Source organism: Panulirus ornatus, chromosome 2 (assembly GCF_036320965.1).
Source record: "Panulirus ornatus isolate Po-2019 chromosome 2, ASM3632096v1, whole genome shotgun sequence".
NCBI lineage: Eukaryota > Metazoa > Arthropoda > Malacostraca > Decapoda > Palinuridae > Panulirus > Panulirus ornatus.
Window position 1 is genome coordinate 86,853,266 of NC_092225.1, and position 16,981 is coordinate 86,870,246.

Genomic DNA, 16,981 nt, shown 5'->3' on the forward strand with positions numbered 1-16,981 from the left:
CTAGAGGTTTTGGAATTATCATAAATGAGAAATCTGAATTTAAGGTGCACTTTTAGTTCAAATAAAAAGAACGTGAACAAGATACAAAAAGCTATGGATAAAAATGTTTGAGGTATACATACGAAAAAAATATGAAGATTGCTGTGTTGTACAGTTAACAGTTAAGCAAATGGAAATAAACAAGTCAGATAGAAATAAAAATAATTCACAAGCAAAACTGATAGTCTGAGGCAAACATTTTATCATGCTTTGAAACACCTGAACTCCAGTCTTGAGAGAAGAGGGGAGAGATATGTGATGATATATGCATGGCATATATGTTTTGAATATGAAGGAATGTATGCAAGGAAGATATTAAACTGTGAAACTGGGAATTATCCAGGAATATACCAAAACGATATCAGATGAAAATATATTCAGCATCATGCAAAAAGTTGGAAAGATTATTTCTTGTAGTAACGAGAGAAATAAGAAATGTGCACAGTGAGACTATAGAGCAAAATCTCAGTTGTTGGTACTCACAGGAAGGCACCTTCTCTCCTTCTCTCTAAACAGTGTATTAATAACTCACAAAGAGAAAAAAATAAAGCTGATGGTGAAAATGTTCAGTGTATATACTATCTCCCTTATCTACAATGAATTCACAAATACAGAATCTGGATGTATACAATTTACCGTTTGCTACCCAAAGTTCACATATACTGAGCTTGGTTTGCACTGATGTGGTTAGGTATAACATTATAAGCATTATAAGCCTGCCATATGACAAATTTTAAGAAAAAATTGAGTACAACAATGAAAAATGAGAGCTATGATATCCACGATAAAAAAGAAATGAGGAAAACAGGAATATATATATGTACTCTATGTTTTGTTTTAAGAAAAAATAAAAGCCTGACAAAATACTAATATTAAACTAAAAAACACTGTTATTTAGAGCCAAAAAATATAGTTACCAAAGAAATGAGGACAGCAGAAGTCAAGCAATGGGCCTCCCCCTCCTGCCCATCTTTCATTTCATTCATTTCATCTTTCACTTCACCAAGTTTTAGTTATAATGCTATCAATATCAGTAATCTTACAGGCATTCAAAGCTTCTTCACTTCATTCAGATAAGTATTTATTTATTTTATTTTATTTTGCTTTGTCGCTGTCTCCCGCGTTTGCGAGGTAGCGCAAGGAAACAGACGAAAGAAATGGCCCAACCCACCCCCATGCACATGTATATACATACACGTCCACACACGCAAATATACATACCTATACATCTCATTGTACACATATATATACACACACAGACACATACATATATACCCATGCACACAATTCACACTGTCTGCCTTTATTCATTCCCATCGCCACCTCGCCACACATGGAATACCATCCACCTCCCCCCTTATGTGTGCAAGGTAGCGCTAGGAAAAGACAACAAAGGCCCCATTCGTTCACACTCAGTCTCTAGCTGTCATGCAATGATGCCCGAAACCACAGCTCCCTTTCCACATCCAGGCCCCACACAACTTTCCATGGTTTACCCCAGACCCTTCACATGCCCTGATTCAATCCACTGACAGCACGTCAACCCCGGTATACCACATTGATCCAGTTCACTCTATTCCTTGCCTGCCTTTCACCCTCCTGCATGTTCAGGCCCCGATCACTCAAAATCTTTTTCACTCCATCTTTCCACCTCCAATTTGGTCTCCCACTTCTCCTCGTTCCCTCCACCTCCGACACATATATGCTCTTGGTCAATCTTTCCTCACTCATTCTCTCCATGTGCCCAAACCATTTCAAAACACCCTCTTCTGCTCTCTCAACCACGCTCTTTTTATTTCCACACATCTCTCTTACCCTTACGTTACTTACTCGATCAAACCACCTCACACCACACATCGTCCTCAAACATCTCATTTCCAGCACATCCATCCTCCTGCGCACAACTCTATCCATAGCCCACGCCTCGCAACCATACAACACTGTTGGAACCACTATTCCTTCAAACATACCCACTTTTGCTTTCTGAGGTAATGTTCTCGACTTCCACACATTCTTCAAGGCTCCCAGGATTTTCGCCCCATACCCCACCCTATGATTCACTTCCGCTTCCATGGTTCCATCCGCTGCCAGATCCACTCCCAGATATCTAAAACACTTTACTTCCTCCAGTTTTTCTCCATTCAAACTTACCTCCCAATTGACTTGACCCTCAACCCTACTGTACCTAATAACCTTACTCTTATTCACATTTACTCTTAACTTTCTTCTTTCACACACTTTACCAAACTCAGTCACCAGCTTCTGCAGTTTCTCACATGAATTAGCCACCAGCGCTGTATCATCAGCGAACAACAACTGACTCACTTCCCAAGCTCTCTCATCCACAACAGACTTCATACTTGCCCCTCTTTCCAAAACTCTTGCATTCACCTCCCTAACAACCCCATCCATAAACAAATTAAACAACCATGGAGACATCAGATAAGTATGAACCTTATTCTTTTCAAATGCATGAACAGGGGATCTCACTTCCTCACCATTATTTTGTTTACTGCATCAGTCTTAGCTCCTACTGTTCACAATGTTTTATTTCCCATGCTTTTAATATTTCTAATCTAGGATGCTTTTAATATTCTATATCACTTTCAGACAAGCATAAATTAAATCATTATTCTTTTCAAATGCCTGGGCAAGAGGGAAGCCGAAAGTCTAGCTGTTTCTTGCCTCCCACTTTATTGCACATTTATGTATTGGTAAGTACAGTATACTTCTCTTTTACCCCTTTCACCAAATTCATTTACACCCTTTCCTAGGAATGCAACTATTGGTGTAAAGCAGAGAGACAATTATAAGACAGAAAACTGAGTACATCTGTGTTGTATGTGGTCATCAACTAAGCAAGATGAAAATACGTAGCTGAAGAGAATTCAGAAACACTTTCCAAGAAATTCAATAATGCCCTGTATAAGTGTTCTGATCCTGTCAGGATGTGATGGTTGTGAATGCCATTGCCTACAAAATTCTGACCTATCAGAAAACTTGTAGCCCTCAAGCCTCTTGTGTAAGCTCAATTGTAGATCTCTTATGATCCCAGGTCACACACACTGCCCACCCACTCAAAGTCCAGCGTACCCATCTACTAACAGCTAGCATAAGAAATCTGTAGGAATTTTTGCTATGAAATGTGCAGTAATTGAAATTGAAGAATGATAATGCTTTTTACTAAAACAGTCCCGAATTCCTTTTCAATAAATATTTTGCTTAAAATGTGCTGTAACTGACATTGAACAATCATATTTTTTAATAAAATAGTCTTGAATTCCTTCTCAATAAATATTAATGAAAAATACATAATTTTACACGAAAACATGAGATGAAAAGAAAGCATAATAATCATATGTGGCAATATATCTATTGAGTTACTGTGTATGCACAAAAATATATGATTAAGTAATACAAAAATTAGTCCATTTCAATAGATAATCATAATCAAGTGCAAACAAGTAGCAGGAACATGAAAGGATGAGATTAATATGGATGGGTGGTAGGGAGATGTGCCTCCTGCCAGATATAAGAGCAAAACTGTTCTAATACATCATACTTGTATAAACAAGAGTGATAACATTTAAAATGAAATTTTTCCGACAATGTCAGTCAAACACAATCTGCATACGAAACCGTTAGAGGGTAAAACAGTTAATGCCCAAATTGCATATGAAAGAGTTGATCACAGTACCATCTTAGCTGCCCTTTTCTGGATTTTTGCAATTAAATCTTTGTGCTTCTTTAGGTATTGTGACCAGACTTGATTAGCATAATAGAGTTTTGACCAGATATATTTTACAAACAGCTTACCAAACAGTTCCTTATCATTCTACTTAAATGGTTTTGATTTTTTCTGGAAAAAGTTTGCTTCTGTAAAAATTCTCATAATGCAGAGCTCTGGCAACAGGTTAGGCAAAATATTGACCCCTAAGCTCTTTCAAATACAGATTCATGTACTTACTTTCATGCTAGGTAGTAGCTGCACCAAGGTCTTTTAGTGTCCCATCCTTATTCAGATCTCACTTCATCGACCATTTATCAGGCAAACTCTGCAGTTTGTCTAGGTCCCTTTATAGTTAGCAATACATGGTAATCCTGCCTAATGCATAAACCTTTTTATACAAAGGTAGGTACTTTTCTTCTCTTTATTTGAGCAAATAAATTATGGAACAAGTAAAAATTTATTGGTGGTACTCTATAAAAGCCTAACAGAGAAAGTGATAGAAAGTGGAACAAATGTAAAAGATTTGAGTGCCATCATAAATGAGAAAGTAGAATGCAATGAACATACTGAGAAGTTAACATTATTAAGCCAAGTAATAAGCAGTACGGTTCTAAGAACTTTCCCTACATGTGACATAATCCGAGTACTGAAAGAGTTTTATGTAAACATGAAACAAAACTGAATACTGCTTTGTTGTATGGTCACTAACAAAACATATGGAAAATACACATTAAGGAGAATTCAGAAGCACTGCACAAGCAAAATTAGAGTGATAAAACATTGTACTAGTGTTGCAATATACAGCAGTTCAATGTAATGATTTTACCATAGTGCAGCCACCTAAATCACTCCCATTTTTTCATTATAATATGAGCAGTCTTGATATAAATGAGCCCAGCCAGCGGCATGCCACAGATTGCCATGATGCACATGCGATGCTGCCCACCACGTCAGTTCCCTCCTAGCGTTCAAAGGGTATGGATGCATCATTTGCCAGTTGTATATTTCTACTCTTCTACCCAACTGAACCAGTCACCACTATGCCTCAGCTTCCAGCAAGTACTCCTACAACAACTGAGCTTTTTCAAGGTACAGAATGAGAGTGAGTGTGAATCTAGTGCTTTGGCAGTTGCATATGTTATGGCCTTAATAAAAGTGGCATATGCACCATAGAGAGGAAAGGCAAATCTATCAGGAAAACCATTTCTCAACCATCTTCTTTGAAGATGGCAATGCATCTCAGGATGCCAGTGTATGTGAAAATGTAGGATGCTTTTCCATTTAACCCTTTAACATCTATAAAATATTAGATGTTCTCCCTACCCTAAATAGCCAGGAATTTCAAGATTAATGGAAGGTGTTTTCTTAAAATATCAAAGATAATGTTCACAGAATGCAGAAAAAATTATATGAGTTGGTTTGTCTCATCCCCAACTACATATTACAAGAATTTGTATTACATAATCATCCAGCACATTCTGCCACACAGCCACACTCAACATCCCTAGATATATGCCTGCCACACAGTAAACATTACTTTTCAGCTGTTTTTTTGTATTATGATTCATACAAAAACCACCTTGTTCATACAACTGAATCTAATATCATGATCCTTTGAGGAAGATCATACAGGTATGTGTATCAGCTTAGCTACCAGCCAGGCAAGCAATTCTTTGTCAGTCGTATCTGTATTTTCAGCTTAACTTATTACGTTTTACCAGTTTTACCCTCATAATTTTGAGCAAGTAGCGCTAGGAAAAGAAGCAAGACACATTTGTTCACACTTAGTCTCTAGCTGTCGTGTATAATGCACCAAAACCACAGCTCCCTTTCCACATCCAGGCCCCACAACTTTCCATGGTTTACCCCAGACACTTCAAAGGACCTGGTTCAATACATTGACAGCACATCGACCCCAGTATACCACATCGTTCCAATTCACTCTATTCCTTGCACACCTTTCATCCTCCTGCATGTTCAGGCCCCGATCGCTCAAAATCTTTTTCACTCCATCCTTCCACCTCCAATTTGGTCTCCCACTTCTCCTCATTCCCTCCACCTTTGACACATATATCCTCTTTTGTCAATCTTTCCTCACTCATTCTCTCTATGTGACCAAACCATTTCAATACACCCTCTTCTGCTCTCTCAACCACACTCTTTTTATTACCACACATCTCTTTCCTCACTCATTCTCTCCATGTGACCAAACCATTTCAATACACCCTCTTCTGCTCTCCCAACCACACCCTTTTTATTACCACACATCTCTCTTACCCTTTCATTACTTACTCGATCAAACCACCTCACACCACATATTGTCCTCAAACATCTCATTTCCAACACATCCACCCTACTCCGCATAACACCTCGCAACCATATAACATTGTTGGAACCACTATTCTTTCAAACATACCAATTTTTGCTTTCCAAGATAATGTTCTCGCCTTCCACACATTTTTCAACGCTCCCAGAACTTTCGCCCCCATCCCCACCCTGTGACTTACTTTCACATCCATGGTTCCATCCGCTGCCAAATCCACTCCCAGATATCTAAAACACTTCACTTCCTCCAGTTTTTCTCCATTCAAACTTACCTCCCAATTTGACTTGTCCCTCAACCCAACTGTACTTGCTCTTATTCACATTTACTCTCAGCTTTCTTCTTTCACACACTTTACCACAGTCAGTCACCAGCTTCTGCAGTTTCTCACCCGAATCAGCCACCAGCGCTGTATCATCAGCGAACAACAACTGACTCACTTTCCATGCCCTTTCATCCACAACAAACTGCATACTTGCCCCTCTCTCCAAAACTCTTGCATTCACCTCCCTGACAACCCCATCCATAAACAAAGTAAACAACCATGGAGACATCACAAACCCCTGCTGAAACCGACATTCACTGAGGACTAATCACTTTCCTCTCTTCCTACTCGTACACATGCCTTACATCCTCAATAAAAACTTTTCACTGCTTCTAGCAACTTGCCTCCCACACCATATACTCTTAATACCTTCCACAGAGCATCTCTATCAACTCTATCATATGCCTTCTCCAGATCCATAAATGCTACATACAAATCCATCTGCTTTCCTAAGTATTTCTTACATACATTCAAGGAATATAGTGAAGTGTATCGATGTGGTATACCGGGGTTGACGTGCTGTCAGTGGATTGAATCAGGGCATGTGAAGCGTCTGGGGTAAACCATGGAAAGCTGTGTGGGGCCTGGATGTGGAAAGGGAGCTGTGGTTTCGGGCATTATTGCATGACAGCTGGAGACTGAGTGTGAACGAATGAGGCCTTTGTTGTCTTTTCCTAGCACTACCCCGCACACATAAGGGGGGAGGGGGATGGTATTCCATGTGTGGCGAGGTGGCGATGGGAATGAATAAAGGCAGACAGTGTAAATTGTGTGCATGGGTATATATGTATGTGTCTGTGTGTGTATATATATGTGTACATTAAGATGTATAGGTATGTGTATTTTGCGTGTGTGGACATGTGTGTATATACATGTGTATGGGGGTGGGTTGGGCCATTTCTTTCGTCTGTTTCCTTGCGCTACCTCGCAAACGCGGGAGACAGCGACAAAGCAAAATAAATAAATAAAAATAAATATACATACTGTATGTATACGGTGAGATGTATGTATGTTGAGGTATGTATATGTACGTGTGTGGACGTGTATGTATATACATGTAAATGTGGATGGGTTGGGCCATTCTTTCGTCTGTTTCCTTGCGCTACCTCGCTAACGTGGGAGAGAGCGACAAAATATGATAAAAAAAGTATGATATTCTTCAAAGCAAACACCTAATCCACACATCCTCTACCACCTCTGAAACCACACTGCTCTTCTCCAATCTGATGTTCTGTACATGCCTACACCCTCTCAATCAATACCCTCCCATATAATTTCCCAGGAATACTTAACAAACTTATACTTCTGTAATTTGAACACTCACCTTTATCCACTTTGCCTTTGTACAATGGCACTATGCATGCATTCCACCAATCCTCAGGCACTTCCCCATGAGCCATACATACAGTGAGTATCCCCACCAACCAGTCAACAACACAGTCACCCCCTTTTTTAATAAATTCCACTGCAATACCATTAAGACCCGCCGCCTTGCCAGCTTTCATCTTCCACACAGCTTTCACTACCTCTTCTCTGTTTGCTAAATCATTCTCCCTGACCCTCTCGCTTCGCACATCACCTTGACCAAAACATCCTATATCTCCCACTCTATCATCTAACCCATTCAACAAACCTTCAAAACACTCACTCCATCTCCCCAGCATATTGAGAGCTATCAATCTTTCATATGTTCTCTAAGCTTCTCAGTATCATTCTATCATTAGGTGGGTGCTCATACACCAGTTGTCCATAGGCCATCACTTAATACTTTCAAGCTTTCGCCTTCACAGGGGCATCATCAAAAATTTACAAAAAGATAAAAATACTGCATCACAAAACTTGGATAAGAAAAGTAAAATTTTTTTTTTTTTTTTTTTTTTTTTGCTTTGTCGCTGTCTCCCGTGTTTGCGAGGTAGCGCAAGGAAACAGACGAAAGAAATGGCCCAACCCACCCCCATACACATGTATATACATACGTCCACACACGCAAATATACATACCTACACAGCTTTCCATGGTTTACCCCAGACGCTTCACATGCCTTGATTCAATCCACTGACAGCACGTCAACCCCGGTATACCACATCGCTCCAATTCACTCTATTCCTTGCCCTCCTTTCACCCTCCTGCATGTTCAGGCCCCGATCACACAAAATCTTTTTCACTCCATCTTTCCACCTCCAATTTGGTCTCCCTCTTCTCCTCGTTCCCTCCACCTCCGACACATATATCCTCTTGGTCAATCTTTCCTCACTCATTCTCTCCATGTGCCCAAACCATTTCAAAACACCCTCTTCTGCTCTCTCAACCACGCTTATATATATATATATATATATATATATATATATATATATATATATATATATATATATATATATCCCTGGGGATAGGGGAGAAAGAATACTTCCCACGTATTCCCTGCGTGTCGTAGAAGGCGACTAAAAGGGGAGGGAGTGGGTGGCTGGAAATCCTCCCCTCTCGTTTTTTTTTAATTTTCCAAAAGAAGGAACAGAGAAGGAGGCCAGGTGAGGATTTTCCCTCTAAGGCCCAGTCCTCTGTTCTTAACGCTACCTCGCAAATGCGGGAAATGGCGAATAGTATGAAAAAAAAAAAAAAAAAAAATATATATATATATATATATATATATATATATATATATATATATATATATATACATATACATATATATATATATATATATATATATATATATATATATATATATATAAAATGCAAACAAAATATAAAACCCTTCAGAAAAACACAGCACATAGCACATAATAGTAAGGGAAACACTGACAAATTAACCATCTCATCAAGGGAAGTACAATCTACACTCAGAAAAACACAGCATATAGCACATAATAGTAAGGGAAACACTGACAAATTAACCAACTCATCAAGGGAAGTACAATCTAAAATAGAAAAATAGAAGACTTACAGTCACGGAAAAACAAAGAACAAATTACACGAGAAAGTCCATCACTAAATATGCTAAGAAGGGCCAAATGAGACAGTTATTGTTTAGATGTGGAACTGAAGTCAGGTTGGGCTCATCTGATTCTCTCAGACCTTTGTAACACTGGACCAGGGTAAACATGCGATTGTCCAATTGTGGACAATCACACGTTTACCAAATGGCGTCCTAGCTTCGTCTCTTTGATGTATATCAACTGACTGTTATATTTCTCTCTTGTGTCTCCCCTGATGATGTGATTATTACACATAAATGCACTTGGGAACTTATCATGTTTCATTTCCCCGTGGACTCTTAGGAATATACTTGATCATCCGCAAAATTGTGATCTTTTCCAATATATACATACACATACATACATACATGTAAATATACATATCAACATATACATTTATACATACATACACATACATATACATGCTGGAAAGGATCACAATTTTGCGCGTGATCAAGTATATTCCTATGAGTCCACAGGAAAATGAAACACGATGAGTTCCCAAGTGAACTTTCGTGTAATAATCACATCATCGGGAGATACAAGAAAGGAATATAACAGTCGCATATCAAATGACTGTTATATTTCTTTCTTTTATCTCCCCTGATGACATGATTATTACACGAAAGTGCACTTAGGAACTTACCCTGTTTCATTTTCCCCATGGACTCATAGGAATACATATACATATATATACATGTACATATTCATACTTGCTTGCCTTCATCCATTCCCAGTGCCACCCCACCCCATAGGGTACAACACCGCCACCCCCTGCTAAGTTTCCAAGTGCACTTTCATGTAATGATCACATCATTAGGGGATATACAAGAATGGGATAGAAGATGTAGAACAGTCAGTTGATATTCAAGGAAGAAATGTATCTAAAACATCAATGGTAAACAAACATTACCAAATGGTGGTGTTCGGGTCAGAGGTGTATGGGTATCATGCCTGTCTCAAAATCTTTATCATCTTGAGGACAGGAAAGGGAATCCTTTACAAGTTTTGCTTATGACAAAGCGGTCCAATTGTATAGACTTCACTAATATAAATATCACAATTCTTTGTGTATTTAAGCATAATGAAAGTATCATTTTCCATAAAATCACTCCACCGATCCGAAGACAATATCATCACTGTTAAATATTTCAGGATCATCATCCGTCTTGTTCTCTAAATCTAGCTAGTTCCTCTCAATCCTTCCTTAAAAACTTGCAGATGTGCTCTCATTAGCATGCTTAGAGGATGATTGATTGTGGGGAGAAATTACTGCGCACTGCCCACTCAACAACCATCTTGGCTCCTGGCATAAATATCCATTTAGATAAACCGTCCAGCTTGCATAAATATCCAACTTAGAAAACTGATATATTCCATGCCCATAGAGTTAAAACTCAGGGAGGATCATCAACATGTATGCAAAGTGAATTAGAAACGAATCTTTCAGGGAAGAATAGCCAAGGCCACCCAAATTAAGAATTTAAGTGTTACATCAAAAGAAAAGGAAAAGATCTTATAAAACTAAAGAAACCATAGCCAACAATTTTACAGAGTGGAAAGAGAAAGGGGCAACATACTCATGTCAATTCAAACACGAAACAATGAATAGTGGATCAGAAATGAGGGGACAGTTAAAGAAGGTAATTAATATATAAGAAACATGTAACTTTGTACAATTAAATCACATGCAGACAATAAATAATATCTGATTTTTTCCTAATGATACTGTACAGCATGAAACAGAAATTACAATAACATATTTTACAGACATATAAGGAAAACTAATTACATATTAATAACGTTTGGTAAGAGAATTCAATATCCATATTCTGAACTTTCTATGCCATCAAATCACCTTTTAAACCTTTATAAACTGCCAACATTTGCCATGTCCTTGGTCAGATCATTCCAAACATCCACCACCTTAACACTGAACCATTACTTCTTAGCAAGTTTTCTACCCAGATTCCTGTTATGGCATCTGGTTACCCTCATGCTGCATCTCTTGATGAACTGTCCCCAATTAATATCATACAGTGGATTTTGAAGCTTATACACAATTATCAAGTCATTACTTTCTCTTCTCACCTCCATGGTGGACAGCTTTGTAGCCCTCAGCCTCTCATTATGGCTGTTCTCTTAATTTACCATCTTCACTGCTTTTCTCTGTACACTCTCAATCAGATCTTTGTACTTCTTTTGGTGTAGTGACTGAACTTGTGAAGCATATCCAATTTTGGTTTGATATACGTGTTGAATGGGAGAGGGATAAGCAAGAAAGAATAATGTCCATATATTCTCTGCATATCATAGAAGGCAACTAAAAGTGGGAGCAGGGGGCTGTAAATCCTACCCTTCTGTATTACTTTCCAAAAAGAAGGAACAAAAGGAACAGAGCGAGGAGCAAAGTAAGAATTTTTCCCTCCAAGGCTCGGTCATCAGTTCTTAACACTACCTTGCTCATGTGAGAAATGGCAAACATGTACAAAAAGAAAAAAATCCTTATCTATTTATATGAATGCAATTCTTATGCTTGCTATCAACAATCTGCCTCTTTCACAATACTCCTAATGTGTACCACTGGTGATAAATTAGAAATAATATCAACCCCTAGATCTTTTACACATGCAGATAATGAACTTATTTCCTGACAGGTTATAATCACACTAAGGCCTTCTTTCACTTTGTCCCATCCTCATCACCTTGCACTTTACTTTGATTCTCATCAATCATTCATCTGACCAATTTTGGAATTCGTCCAGGTGCACCAGTCAGCCAATGCAATCAATCATTCTTTATTTCTCTCATGACCTCGCCACTGTCCTCCATCATGCAAGTCATTTATATACACCAAGAATAGCAATAGACCTGCAGCATGCCACCTGTAATCCCAATCCCTATTGTTCTTAATTGAAGTAACATGCCTTCTCACCACAACTTAAAATTTGTATGTACTCTGGGCTCTGTTTGCTGGCCACAGATGGCAACCCAAATGAAGCCACTAAAGTTTCCTGGAGGCCTCAGTGACCCACAAGTGACCACAATGATAGCGAATGGTTGGAATTTCCTGTCTGTAGCATGCTACAACTACTACTCCCTATAATGCCCACCATCATGTCTATGATGCCTGTACTTAGAACAAGCCAATCTAGTGAACAAAGTTTCTAAACCTAAGTAGAAAATAATGGTTCTGACAGTTTTTGTGCTAATCATATAAAAATAGTTAAGAAACTTTTGTTATACAATATTTTGGATAATTAGGACCTAACAAACGAGCAAATACAGTGTTTCTTAATTCATAAGAAAAAAATGCATATCTTCATATTCTTTGTTTACTTTTTCAAAAAACAAACAAGAAAAAGATTCTGCTTATTCTGTCATCACTTATGTCAAAACAACTGAGAATGATAACAGGAATATACAAATTAAGAAAACTATGTACGAGGACTACATGGTATTCCAGCAATCTTCCCAAAATAAAGAGACTGATAGCAAAATTATCGATACTTATGTATGATGTTACAGATGAAATGCCCAAAATGGTACACATATCTGATGCATGTGGGGGATCTGTTTCTAAAGAAACAGTACTCATCTGTACATCTGACTTAAAATGTTGCTAAAGTGTCAGAAAGACTGATAAAGAAACTGATAATGAAATATCTAATCAATATCAACCTTGTGAATGAGGGTCAACATGGCAAAAGTACACAAACATAGCTGCTATTGCAAAACAAAAACATATGAAACACCATCATAAGGAAAGAAAATGGATACTCTCTTAACTCTGCTAAAGCATTAAACAAAATAAATCATAGGATTCTACTGGAAAAAGTGGCAAAATAAAATGTAACAGAGATATTAGGAAATGGAATAAGTAGTTCCTACTTTTAGGCCCCTTCAAGGTAACGACAAACTGCAAAAAATCAGACCAGAAATTCAAAGAGAAGTTTTTGTCATTTCAAAATTTTGGTCACTGATGAGTCACTCATGTTATGGAAAGGAGAATGGGGTTCAAACAGTACATTCCTCTGAAATGACAATGATTTGAAGTGAAAGTTTTTGTGCTTTGTAATGTAAAAATTGGTTACATCCATTATAATATATACAGTAAAAAACAGTGAAATTGATCATGATAAGGAATTAGGTTCTTAGGATCTATGGTGAATAGTTTCAAGCTGGATCATTTGGGCAAAGGCCATATATTGTATGATGATAACTGGCATAATAGCCCAAATTTATTCCAATATTTACTTGAACACACAATGTGCATGTGGGATGGTTCAGGGAAATTGAAAACACATGCTATCACTGCCCAACATCAAAAGTGGTGGGTGTAGTCTCATGTCATTGTAACATTTTATGTGTGAAATGATGTGATAACCACATGGTGCACATGCTTTCCATAGCCCATATAGATAAGATAGTTAGCAGTGAAAAGCACAGTGGGGAAAAAGTGAAAAAACATATTTGCATTGCAAAGTACAATCAGATAATGAGAATTTTAGATAACACTGATAACCTTATCAGCTGTGTTGAGTGTGTGTGAGAGATAGCACCAGGTGGTATACAGGTACACCACCAATTTTCCAGCACTCTTGGTTCCAAAGTCTTGCCAGATAAACCATTTTACAGGATCAACTGTCGTCACCTAATAATAATAATAATTAATCAACACACCTCTAACCCACTAATTATACATCTTCCATGTGTCTAAAGTATACCACAGACTGCAAGAAATTTAAATTAAACAAATATTAAATGGAACCATGGAAGCGGAAGTGAATCATAGGGGGGGGAGGGGGCGAAAATCCTGGGAGCCTTGAAGAATGTGTGGAAGTCGAGAACATTATCTCGGAAAGCAAAAATGGGTATGTTTGAAGGAATAGTGGTTCCAACAATGTTGTATGGTTGCAAGGCGTGGGCTATGGATAGAGTTGTGCGTAGGAGGGTGGATGTGCTGGAAATGAGATGTTTGAGGACAATGTGTGGTGTGAGGTGGTTTGATCGAGTAAGTAATGTAAGGGTAAGAGAGATGTGTGGAAATAAAAATAGCGTGGTTGAGAGAGCAGAAGAGGGTGTTTTGAAATGGTCTGGGCACATGGAGAGAATGAGTGAGGAAAGACTGACCAAGAGGATATATGTGTCGGAGGTGGAGGGAACGAGGAGAAGTGGGAGACCAAATTGGAGGTGGAAAGATGGAGTGAAAAAGATTCTGAGTGATCGGGGCCTGAACATGCAGGAGGGTGAAAGGCGGGCAAGGAATAGAGTGAATTGGATTGATGTGGTATACCTGGGTTGACGTGCTGTCAGTGGATTGAATCAGGGCATGTGAAGCGTCTGGGGTAAACCATGGAAAGTTGTGTGGTGCCTGGATGTGGAAAGGGAGCTGTGGTTTCGGGCATTATTGCATGACAGCTAGAGACTGAGTGTGTATGAATGGGGCCTTTGTTGTCTTTTCCTAGCGCTACCTCGCACACATGAGGGGGGAGGGGGGTGGTATTCCATGTGTGGCAAGGTGGCGATGGGAATGAATAAAGGCAGACAGTGTGAATTGTGTGCATGGGTATATATGTATGTGTCTGTGTGTGTATATATATGTGTACATTGAGATGTATAGGTATGTATATTTGCGTGTGTGGACGTGTATGTATATACATGTGTATGGGGGTGGGTTGGGCCATTTCTTTTGTCTGTTTCCTTGCGCTACCTCACAAACGCGGCAGACAGCGACAAAGCAAAATAAATATTTATTTATTTAAATAAATTAAATATAAAATTATATAAATAAATGAAATACAATATACACTTGCTCAGGACTGAGGTGCTCATCAGCTACAAGTTTCGCAAATTCGTCCACATACTCGGCAGCTCCCTCGTGGTTTACAGACTGCTTTTCTCCGCACACTTTATTCATGGAAATTCCATGAAACTTCTTGAATCTTTGAAGCCATCCTTCTTTGTGGAACAACTTAGCCTGGTTCATTATCATGCTACCTGACAAGTCCACTCCATCACTCCAACACTGTTGAAACCATTCCATCATCACTCGATCGTGCTCAGTTCTCTTACCATCTTTCATAGTTTTTCTAATCGTCATTTGCTTCTTGGAATCGCTGTCTGCATAAAATTTTAATATTTTCTCCCTTTGCTTCCTTATATCATAAACAGTTGATGAACCAATACTGTAGATGTCAAGCTGCTAATGCACCGAAACACCACGGTCCATTTTTTCAACAGTTCTACTTTTTTTTTTGATTGATGTGGACTGATTTTATATGCTCGACACCATGCCTGACACTCTAATAAGTCTTAGAAGCCATAGCTAGGGTTAAATTTAAGCTAAATAAGCTAAGAATCTCACAGAATTGTGGTATCACTGCCAACAAGTGCAGTGTAAAGAATGTAAATAAGTGCGCCATACACACAAGGTCATCTGTGGCCACCCAGTAAACTAGTCTGGTGGCCACAGAAGTTTCAAGTTCCCTCACGTAATTTTTTTCTGGTAAAGGAGGTACTGAACCATCAGTAGTTGGAAATTCGGTAGAGTACCAGTATCAAACTGTCCATTCATTTCCTAGACATGTCAGTGCTGAAAGCCTTCAATATGTAGTTAATGAAGAGTGGCCAGAAGCCAAAACTGTAGCACTTCAGTAAGGCACTGTGTCATCAACTGGCTGACAGATGCAACAAGTCATCAAATTGGTGGACATCAAGTATATTTATTGGGATGAAATTTTCCTTACCCTATCCCATCGACTATAAATGAGGAAAGAGCCTAGCATAAGTATCAATTTTGTGGCAACACTATTCAGGGGTAGAGAAGAGTGCAGAAAACACAGTACTGAGTACTGAATGTGAGTTATCTGTGCATACTCCTATGTTTTGAAGTGTACCTTACAAAAACCAATTACAAAAACATAAAAGCATACAATATGTAAATGGATAAATATGTGTCCACACTGGAGGATGAAAGGCATGCATGGGATAGAGTGAAATGAAGAGATGTGGTAAAAAGGGGGCAATGTGCTGTTAGTGGACTGAAGAGGAACATATGAAGCAGCTGGTGGGAGCCCATGGAAAAGTCTGTGACTCCTGGTTGTGGATAGGGGGCTGTGGTTCTGGTGTAATAAACATGACAGTTAGAGAATGGATTTGAGCAAATGAGTCCTTTTCTTCATCTCTTCTTGGTGCTACCTTGCTAACAGTGAATATGTATGAAAAAAAATGTATATAAATGATAAATACCAAAACATCAGTCCTTTGCAATGGAAAAAATAGCATATACATACGAGTGTACAGAAAGTATAACATTATTGTAGTATTGTAAGTGCATACATATTGTGTCATATGATGTGGGATGCACCATATGGCTGACACAGCTGTGGCAATAGCCTTGACTTGCCAGAAAAATATTCAATTATCAACTACGAACCTCACTACACATGCGAGTACAGATCTACCATATTATGTGTTATAGAAAAAATAATTCATATGGCATGGAATTCTTTTTCATTTTCTAAAAAGTACCACAGTGAAGGTGTACATAACATGAGGCCACTTCTGTCAATGGGTTAAAACAGTTGAAA

The 16,981-nt window shown here is 38.5% G+C and overlaps 1 protein-coding gene across 3 annotated transcripts in view; it reads right to left on the bottom strand.

Moving 5' to 3' along the window:
• Positions 1-16,981, bottom strand: part of LOC139757955 (uncharacterized) — a 751,714-nt gene that overhangs the window by 189,577 nt on the left and 545,156 nt on the right. The gene's annotated exons all lie outside the window — the stretch shown is intronic.